The sequence below is a fragment of the Suncus etruscus genome, chromosome 5 (genome assembly GCF_024139225.1).
Source record: "Suncus etruscus isolate mSunEtr1 chromosome 5, mSunEtr1.pri.cur, whole genome shotgun sequence".
In the NCBI taxonomy this organism is placed as follows: domain Eukaryota; kingdom Metazoa; phylum Chordata; class Mammalia; order Eulipotyphla; family Soricidae; genus Suncus; species Suncus etruscus.
Window position 1 is genome coordinate 116,168,687 of NC_064852.1, and position 8,459 is coordinate 116,177,145.

At 44.2% G+C, this 8,459-nt stretch overlaps 1 protein-coding gene across 1 annotated transcript in view; it reads right to left on the minus strand.

Annotated features, from left to right (window-relative positions):
- Window positions 1-5,373, minus strand: part of CARF (calcium responsive transcription factor) — a 51,973-nt gene extending 46,600 nt beyond the window's left edge. The window contains exons 1-2 of the mRNA XM_049773198.1: window positions 5,231-5,373; window positions 2,896-3,061 (exon numbers count right to left, since the gene is read on the minus strand). The gene's annotated coding sequence lies outside the window, so the exon portion shown is untranslated. The remainder of the gene's footprint in view (window positions 1-2,895; window positions 3,062-5,230) is intronic.
- Between the last annotated feature and the right edge of the window lie 3,086 nt (window positions 5,374-8,459).

An 8,459-nucleotide genomic window follows, 5' to 3' on the forward strand; every position in this document is an offset into this window, starting at 1 on the left:
CAATTACTATTAGATTCAATGTTGTCTACAAGGAATGACATGTCTCCAAATTGAAATGAAGTAAACATGAAGCTAATGGTGACACTATTTAAGGTTTATAATATAAAAGTATAGTGTCTTATTACGAACTTATAGCTGGGGGCTGAAGCAGAGCACAATGGTTAGGGTGTTTGCCTTGCAGGCCATTGACCCAGAACAACCCAGGTTTAACCCCGGCATCCTATATGCACCCCACCCAGCCTGCCAGGAGTGATTTCTGAGCACAGAAGTAACCTGAACACCACTGGGTGTGGCCCAAACGCCACCCCCAAAAAAGGAACTTATAGCTGGAGCTATAGTATAGCAGGATGAAAAGAAGCTGAGTCTATCATCTTAAATATTAGTTAGGGTCATATAACAAAATGTGGAAATCCCAAAAACATTTTGAAATAAATTTATGGGATTTGGAAAAACAATATAGCATGTAAGATACTTGCCCTGCTCATAATTAATCCATTTTTGATGGCCTCAACAACCCATATCATTAGTAAATGCTTGACTTATGCCTATTTTATGTATCTTGTGTCACATCAAATTTTCTTGGGTAGGCCAGGGGGAAGTAGTGTTGAATGGTGGGTTGTGCATTCCACAATCCCCAGAAAGGGGAGAGATTTCCATGCACTCTGTCCAGGTAGGACAAGAGACGCAGGTGCAGCAGCAAATCCAAAGCAAGAAATAATAATGGGAAGGTATAGCAGGCCAGAAAACCAACCGCAAGTTGTTCACCCACAAGCCAGTCACTCCACCATGTGGAACCATGAGCCAAGATGTTAGCTGCCCCTCCAGGCCACCTGAGTAGCCTTTATTGGAAAAAAAACAAAGCCCACGCCCAAGGGGAAGGGAAAAAGCCAGAGGAGAAGGCAATGGGGAAACATTTTTGTTGTTGTTGTTGTTGTTGTTTTGGTTTTTGGGTCACACCCGGCGGTACTCAGGGGTTACTCCTGGCTGTCTGCTCAGAAATAGCTCCTAGCAGGCACGGGAGACCATATGGGACACCGGGATTGAACCAACCACCTTTGGTCCTGGATCAGCTGCTTGCAACGCCGCTGTGCTCTCTCTGGGCCCGGGGAAACAATTTTTTAACAGGAAAACCAAAGGAACCAATTTTGAGACATCTAATTAAAAGGCAGTATCAGGACCAATCCAAATGTCTCTACCAACATCTCCCCCTACTTAATTTTATAAAAATTAAAATATAGGGGCCGAAGCGGTGGTGCTAGAAAGTAAGGTGTTTGCCTTGCAAGTACTAGCCTAGGACAGATAGCAGTTCTATCTCCCAGAATCCCATATGGTTCCCCAAGCCAGGGGGCAATTTCTGAGCGCATTGGCAGGAGTAACCCTTAAGCTTCAAAAGGTATGGCCCATAAAAACCAGACAAACAAAAAAATTAAAATGCAATGGGAGAATAAGTAATAGTATGAAATGAAATAAATCCTTAGACACCCTGCAAAGGTAAGGGGAAAAACTAAAATTAAATAAATAGCAGTAATTTGCATAGGCGGCAGCAAAAGGAAAAAAAGAAAAGGAAAAAAACTTATGCTCTGGGGCCGGGCGGTGGCGCTAGAGGTAAGGTGCCTGCCTTGCCTGCGCTAGCCTAGGACGGACCGCGGTTCGATCCCCCGGCATCCCATATGGTCCCCCAAGCCAGGAGCGACTTCTGAGCGCATAGCCAGGAGTAACCCCTGAGCGTCACCGGGTGTGGCCCAAAAACCAAAAAAAAAAAACAAAAAACAAAAAAACTTATGGTCTAAAAACAGAGTGTCCTTACCCAAAAACATTAGTCAAGGAACCAATTACAGACTCCAAACAAGATAATTTTACAACGCCAATGGTTTTTTCTTTAAAGTTCCCAAAAAGGTTTCCTTTGAAATATAGATGACATAGCTGGGATTCAGAGATCAAGGATCTGGTAGATTATGCAGATTTTATGAAGTAATCAGAGTATCACAAGGTAATTTCTGGATAGAGATCTTAGGAGGTGAGAGGGAAACATCTTTTTTAACAGAAAAACCAAGGGAACCAATTGAGAGCCATCTAATTAGAAGGCACTATAAGGAACCATCCAAGGCCTCTACCAACAGGACAGCACACAAAGAAGGGTGTTTGCCTTGCATGTGGCAGATGCTCAGCAGCAGCAAAGCACATTGCATTACACACAAGACCAGAGTTCAAATCTGGCCACTGAAAAAAAGTTCCAGCTACTCTGCTACTTAGTTGGCTAGATCTGAAGAGTATCATGTTGAGTGAAGTTAGGCAAAGGAACACAGACAAGACACATAATAATCTCTCACACATGAGATACCAAGATACAAAGTAAAATAACAAATGCCCAAAGGCAATATACATGAAGAATATGAGAACGGGTCTTCAGTAGGAAGCATCCCACAGAGGTGGGAGAGGCTTGGCAGGGAAAACAGTGACAGTGATGGAGGGAAGGGGTCACTTTTTTAAGGTGCTGGAAGATGGTAAAGCAGTATTCATGGAACCATATCAGTAAAAGTATTGTAAACCAGTGTTGCAGCTGGGACTGAGAGGATAAACTGGTGGAAGGAAGTGGGCACTGGTAAAGGAAGAGGTGTTGGAACATTGTATGCCTAAAGATCAATCGTGAAGAACTTTGTAAATCATGCCACCTAAGTAAAATTAGTTTAAAAAAATATTTCCCTACTTTTTAATTAGCTGCTAAATAAAGCATTTAAGGTTTAAGATAGTAATACAAAAGAATTAGCACAAAAAATTATCTTATTAGTAATCATAACCAGATTTATTGCCAGGTATAATCTTTCTTATTAACATATCAACAAAAGTTAACTTCTAGAGGCCTGTTACGTTAAATCAACCAAAATAAATTATTACCTTTAGATAGTAGCTCAAGTTCAAATTCCAGGTCTCAAGCATTTTACTACCTCCAGAATTGGCTTCTTGTCCATTGAAATTTTTCCTTTCTGAGGCACTAAATCTTGTTACTCTTAAGTTTCATTTATGTGAAGGCCATCGTTATATCTTCACAGCAGCAATTCTTCTGTAATGAAAATGCATACAGTGCATATTCGTTTTGCTACACATAAAACCACAAATTTTGATATGCAATTTTCATTATAGAATGGTCTTATAAGCCTGGTAGAGTCCAGACTTAGCTAATAAGAACTAAATATTGGGATTGATTTAACAAATAACTGTGTGTTCTAGAGGTTAGTAATAATATCTGTATCGATTTCCTTACCTAAAATTAAGATTTAGAATAAGGTTTGTTTCAACCATCACATTCTACAACTACCTCCACAACAAAGATATTTCTAGCAATTTAACATTTTTCTCCACAATAAAAACGTTTAGTAAAAACACAGCTGTTTTTGTTCTGAGGCTGCACCCAGCAGTGCTTAGGACTTACTCCTGGCTGCAGTCAGAGATCACTCTTTGCAGGTCAGGGGCCAGGTCAGCCAAGTGCAAGGTAGGCACCCTCCATACCCACTGTCCTATGGCTCGAGCCTCTAATAACGCAGCTTCCTGTGGAAGCTACAGAAGTTACAAAATAAAGGCGCCTCTCCTTATACCTATAAAATCCTGGAATTTACTTGAACACTTTCTTCATTTTTATTTATTTTTATTTTTTGATTTGGAAATCGATAAAGAGAACAGAAAATATTTCTATCCTCTACACCCCTTCTTTCCCTCAGGAGAAAAAATGAATTTTGAGGGGCCTTCCAGCTAAGGGAGTTGTTACAGTCAGTTGTTCTTCCGAATGTTAGACCTGAGGACAGTGTTTCTTGGCCTCTGCAGTACTGGGGTACTCTTAGGTCACACCAGCCATGCTTAGGAGCCTTCAGAGCTATTTCAAGGTAGCTCAGGGGGCCATGTGATGTAGGGATCCTCGAATCTATATTATCTTCAAGAACACTCAATCCATGGATGTGGAGGTTTAAAGAAAACCACTGAATGTGGAGGCTAAGAAAAACCTTAAAACTGTTTTAAAAACAATTTCTTAGGCCAGAGAAATAGCACACCCACTTTCAGTCCTCCACACAGTATGAACGGCCCACACTGCCACGAGCAACCCCTCTAAGAGCCAGAAAATTCACCAGGGTTGGGCAGATACCTGCCTTGCAAACAGCTGAGCTGAGCTCAATCCCTGGCACCATATATAGTGCTCTGAGCCCCTCCAGCAGTGATCCTTGAGCTCAGAGCCAGGAATACACTGAGCACCACTGGGTTCCATTCCTTGCACCCAATCCCCAAAAAGTTATTTCAATTTTAAGTGTCTTGATTAATGCTACATAATTTAAAGGATCTTGAAATCTACTTAAAGTATATAATTGTAGTACTACATTAAATTATTGCACACATGTACATATAAATGAAAAACACATTTCTCTTTTTTGTTTTTTTTTTGTTTTTTTTTTCCGGCCACACCCGTTTGATGCTCAGGGGTTACTCCTGGCTAAGCGCTCAGAAATTGCCCCTGGCGTGGGGGGACCATATGGGACGCGGGGGGATCAAACCGTGGTCCTTCCTTGGCTAGCGCTTGCAAGGCAGACACCTTACCTCTAGCGCCACCTCAATGGCCCCACATTTCTCATTTTTATGGTAGGTATTATGACATAATGTTACTCTTATTTTGTATACAAAAATACCATGCATCGAAAGTATCAAATTAAATGAAGAATCCTTGTTCACATATTTCATAAAATTTTTAAATTGGTTTTTTAAATTATAGTGTGTATTCATATGTTAATGTTTGCCAATATATATCAATAGGACTTTTCAAATGTCTAGGAAAATAAAGATACAACTTTGGTTCATAATTGAATTTTGTTTTGTTTATGTTTTTGTGTCACACCCAGCGGTGCTCAGGGGTTACTTCTGGCTCTGTGCTCAGAAGTTGCTCCTGGCAAGTTCGGGGATCATATGGGATGCTGAGATTTGAACCGGGGTCTGTCCTGGGTTGGCCGTGTGCAAAGCAAATGCCTTAAGGCTATGCTATCACTCAGGCCCCTCATAATTAAATTTCAATCATACAATGCCCAGCACCCATCCATTCATCAATGCAAATATTCTGCCATCGAAGTCACCAGTTTCCCTCCCAACATCCCCCTAACTCTCGCCTGCCTTCCTCTATGGCAGACATTTTTCTTCTCTCTCACTTTTTTTTTCCTTTTAGACACTGTTCTAGCTATTTCTAGTCTGTACCTACCTCCGTTTTTTAAATCACTTTGCTCTTCAAGAGCTTTACAAATTATTTCAGAAATCCTCATAATGACTGAGGTAGCTCTTATTGTCTGTATTAATAAGAAAGCCAAAGCAGTCAAGACGTTACTTCTGATCACTGTGCATTAGAAATCAGACTAAAAACCAAAAGAAAAAAAAATCCAAAACAATTAGGACACCCAAGAGCACGCAGTGTCTGGATACAATATCATACTAGGCCATTGCAAAAGCAAAAAATATAACAACTCTAATGTCGTTTTCAAGCTGTGGGTTTCTAGGCAACATATGAGTCCGTGAGAAGCACAGGAATGGGAATTGTTGATTACACATCTTTCAAAGACATTTTTACCAATGCTGTTATTAAAACAAAACAAAATACCCTGTGAACCTAACATGACTTCTTTCAGGTTCAATACAACTCAGGCCCTTTTAACTCCTAGAACTCAAAAGTCAAATCATTCCCAAGGAATGAAATGTCTATAACACAAATTTGCCTCCCTCTACCAAATTCAAAAAACATAAATTAAATAGCAAAGACTCAATTAACCAAGTGGCTCATGCTTTCTAGCTAAGCCATAGAATGCTCATGGCTGCCAGGATTCGCCAGGCTAAAGAACTCGATCCTATTTGCATGCCCAAATTGTCCAAGGAATTTCCAGAGATAAACTTTCTCTTTTGTTGTTGTTGTTTTGGTTTGGGGGGCCACACCCGATGGCGCTCCCGACTGAGAGGACCATATGGGATGCCGGGAATCGAACCCCCATTTGTCCTGGGTCAGCCCCGTGCAAGTCAAAAGCCCTACCACTGTACTACCACACCGGCCCAAACTTTCTCTTTTTATTTCTCAAACCAGGTACAGACTTCACGGATGTGGCACATTTGTAAGCGATTTTTTTTTAATTCTTGGAAATTAGTGAAATTTTATTTCCCTCAAGCTCATGACTGGTAACCAGACACTGCGCAAAGAAAGCAAAGATGAAGGACACTTTGGGGAGGATTTTTTTAAGACGACCTCTTAGCCTGCACAGACCATACAGCTCATAGAAACGTATATTGCTGTTGCCAGACCCTAAAGTGGGGTTCTCTTAAGTCCCCCTAAATGGGGGTCCTGAAGTCTCCCTAAACTGGGATCCCGAAGTCTCCCTATCTGGGGGTTCCCTAAGTCTCCCTAAACCGGGGGTCCAGTAGTCCCCCTAAACTGGGGTTTCCTTAAGTCCCCCTAAATGGGGGTCCTGAAATCTCCCTAAACTGGGGGTCCCCGAAATCTCGCCACTGGGAGCTTTGCAAGTGAGCACCCACAGCATGACTCTGGCCTCTGCAAGTCTCCGTCCTCCCTGGCAACGAAAAAGCACGCCCCGCTTCCCCTCGAGGAAATGCAGGGCCCCCCAAAAAATGACTCGATGAAACTGTGGCCTGGATTCACGCCGAGCACAGACGGGAAAGTCGCAGGCGCCTGGGGCGGGGGGGGGGGGACCACCTCGGAAATGGGCCCGAAAAGGCGGCGGGTCGGGGACCCGGCCCCGGCCTGGCCAGCTGCCCCGCGGGCGCCCAAAGAACCTCCCCCTTGTCCCCCTTCTCCGGCTCGGGCAGGGAACCCCGACAGGCGCCGCCGGGCCCGGGCCCCCGAGGGGCGGCGACCCGCAGCAGCTCCGGGCCCGGCCGGTCCCGCGGCGCCCGGCCCGTCAGCGCGCACAGCCCGGCCCGGCCCGGCCCGGCCCGACCTCCGGCGCCCCGGCCCGCCGTCCGCCGCCGAGGACGGAAGTGCACGGAGCAGCGCGGCGTGAGGGGAGAGAATTCAAAACCAGTCTACTCAACCTCGTCTGGGCGCCGCGGCCCCGCCATGGAGACCAGCACAGTGCGCAGGCGCAGCACGGCCCTAGGCGCGCGCCGCCAGAGGCCCCCGTGAAGCAAGCTTGGCCGCCGCCGGCCGCCGTAGTCGACTTTGCTTTCTGATTGGTTCTCCGTCTTCTTAGTCCCGCCTCCCACCCGGGGCTTTAAAGTCGGAGGGTTGAGGCACAGAGCTGCCAGAGAACCTTTAAGACCAGGGGTCACAAACTCAGTTTACCTGGGGGCCGCAGGAGGCAAAGGGATTTCGCTTACCGAATATTCGCAATAAAAAATCGCATTAAACATTTGCATACTCTGAACGGAACTGCTCGGGGTATGCGAATGTTTAATGAGATTTTTTTCTTACTAATGTGATTTTTATTGCGATTATTTGAAGGCCGGCCGCGGGCCACAAAATGTTGTACGGAGGGCCGCGAGTTTGAGACCCCTGTTTAAGACCTTTAAGAACCTGTATCCTGGATTTTCTCTAAGGTGCTCTATCTTGCACCTGGGTAGCTTTAAAAAACTTCTCAGCTTGCATCCTGGGTCTCTTTTAAGATCCTCTCAGCTGCATCTGGGCGCTTAAAGGGAAACCTAGGTAGAGCTTAGCTGGGACTTGTGTGTCCAAAAGAAATCCGAATGGGTTTCTTTACCAGATGTCAGAGACCTAGACCAGAGAAGAGCTGCTAGCTAAAGTCTGGAAGGATGAATACAAAGAAGAGCGCAAGCAGGGGTGTGTTGGGGGCTGCAGGAGCACTCAGGCCAGGTTTTGCAAGAGATGAATGATTGCAGATCAGGTTTTACCCGGGCACTGATCCAGGAGTACCATAACGCCCAATAGGGTTTGTCCCCAGCCCCCTTCCAAAAAATAAAAAAGATATCGTGAGAATAGCGTGGCAAATAAGACTACTAGGGCCGCTTTCTGGGAGTTGTAGTGTCTGGGTGGTATTTCACTATTGAGTTTAGGGGCTGTTTCTTCAAATTGACAGAAAGCAGGAGAGAGGGCCCTGAGATAGCACAGCGGTGTTTGCCTTGCAAGCAACCAATCTAGGACCTAAGGTGGTTGGTTCAAATCCCGGTGTCCCATATGGTCCCCCGTGCCTGCCAGGAGCTATTTCTGAGCAGACAGCCAGGAGGAACCCCTGAGCATCACCGGGTGTGGCCCAAAAACCAAAAAAAAAAAAAAAAAAAAGAAGAAAGAAAGCAGGAGAGAGAAAATGATTTTTATCGAGATTTTATACATTCATTATGTGTCTACGACCTAAATACATAGAAAGTATTTGTATACATATTTGAATATCTATAATACTATATATTATGTAATTATATATCAGATTATACAGAATATAAAATATATAGATATTGCCATATAGTATAGATATATAATA